The sequence below is a fragment of the Octopus bimaculoides genome, chromosome 20, assembly GCF_001194135.2.
Source record: "Octopus bimaculoides isolate UCB-OBI-ISO-001 chromosome 20, ASM119413v2, whole genome shotgun sequence".
NCBI classification, from domain to species: Eukaryota; Metazoa; Mollusca; class Cephalopoda; order Octopoda; family Octopodidae; genus Octopus; species Octopus bimaculoides.
The window spans coordinates 1,859,991-1,862,147 of NC_069000.1; positions in this window are offsets into that span (position 1 = coordinate 1,859,991).

The following is a 2,157-nucleotide window of genomic DNA, read 5'->3' on the forward strand; positions in this document are numbered from 1 at the left end:
CGCAGTCACAATGACTGAAACAAGTAAAAGAATAAAAGAATAAAAGAATACGTGTATACGTTTATACGCGTGCGCGTGTATATATATATATATATATATATATATATATGCACCCAGTCGCAATACATTCTACGCATTATTCCCTCTTTACTTTCTCTCTCTCCCTCTCTCACCCACCCTCTGCATATTTCACTTTTCTTTCATTCTCCTCTCGCATTACATCCACCTCATACCCTTCCTAACCTATTTAACTTTATGTTCTTCTAAAAACACGTGACTATGCTTTTGCTACTCCGTGTCAAGGCTAAGCAAAAACACATACAATCATGGATTTATTAATATATAAATTCACACACAAGGCAGCGAGCTGGCAGAAACGTCAGCACTCCGTTAGTATTTCGTCTGTCTTGACGTTCTGAGTTCAAATTCCGCTGAAGTCGACTTTGCCTTTCATCCGTTCAGGGTCGATAAATTAAGTACCAGTTGTATACTAGGGTCGATCTAATCAACTGACACCCTCCCTAAAAATTTCGGCCCTTGTGCCTAGAGTAGAAAAGAATATAAACACGCACACACACACACACAGACACACGCACAAACTACTGAAACTCTCTGATTGCTTTCTTGCTTGTCTGTCATTTAACAGCTAAATCGGCGCCTAATAGGAAAATACTATGAATTACGGTACTCCTGAAATGTGAATACAAACGAAATAAAACAAGTTTCGCGTAAATCGGACCAAGGATTCCTGAGATATAGGGGATTTTTTTTGGTATTTATAAATACCCAAAACTGTGCATAATGGGAAAATGCTCCGAAAATAACATAATCCTGAAAGGGAGGAAACTCTAACTTTTCGATTATGATCAATATCTTCTGTATTTTGAAGACAAGCTGCATGACCTGGGTAAAAGTCTTAGTGACTTTAACTTGCCAACGAAAAAGTACGAGTTGGTTTTACAGTAAATGCTTCTATTTTCAATTGCAGCGTGAAAGGTGTTTATAAGCCATTCATTTAAAAAACGTTAGATTCAATTCAACATTTAAATTTGATTTGTTAAAATATTTTCGTCGTTTTGAGACCTCGACCTGTTCACTGACAAAATTCCGTGCTCGTTTTTGTTTCAGCACACGATCTCAAATCAGGTCACTTGCTATGCAAGCACATCTCCGTAGTTTCTATTTTCACTTTTGTTAAACACAATAATTTAATCATTTAGAAATATTTTTAAGTGAATGTGATTTCAAAAATACAAGTTGCTTCTACAGTAAGTATTTATATTTTAGCTTTCTTTAAAAACAATATCTGTCCCAGTCTATTCTGTTTCAGTTTTCAAAAAGGGAAACAAGTCCCTTGTAATGAACTGCCGTCAGATCTCATTCACCTCTCATATCATCAATGTTTTGACTCATATTGGCTCAAAACTTACTAAGACCTAAAAGCGCTACCTGTCGGATTAATCTAACCTCTTATTACTCAGATTATTCTTTCAAATGTAATGTTTATTTGTTCACGTTGATTTGAATCAATCTTGCATTATCTCATAATAATTTTAAGATTTCGATGATGTGGCTGTATGCGTTTAAAACGACATTGTTGATTAGGTGAATGTTTGACCTGATCGGTTTGAACATAAAACTGCTAAAGTATCTGAATCGGTTATGGCTAGTTTAGATCACATATTGAAAAACATAATAACCTACTATAAAAATGAACAAAATCGAAGATAGAAATGAGAACAAATGCAATATTATGAGTTATCGATACTTAAACAAGAGAAAAAGAGCTCTGAAGATATTGACTGTGAGACAATTTGGAGGACAGAAGAAAGTGAACAGCTGGGTAACACGCCTAAAATAACTGCAGGATACCACGTTAGTCATTGCAAACAAACTTGCATTACGTGAATGACGTGTGTGCACATGTTTCATCTTCATCGTTTATGATTTCATTGTTTGTCCACGGATTTTTGATCTTTTCTGTGATACACGACCCCTTTTGATCGCTTTTTTATTTACATGATCTTTTTTGATCGGAAATTTATTTTCTCCTCCGTTTTTTTAAAAAATCTATTTTCGAAAAGAAAAGCTCTATATTGTATTTTGTCCTCTGTGTTCGGCCCTGTGTGGCTAATAAAGAAACTTATCTATCTATCT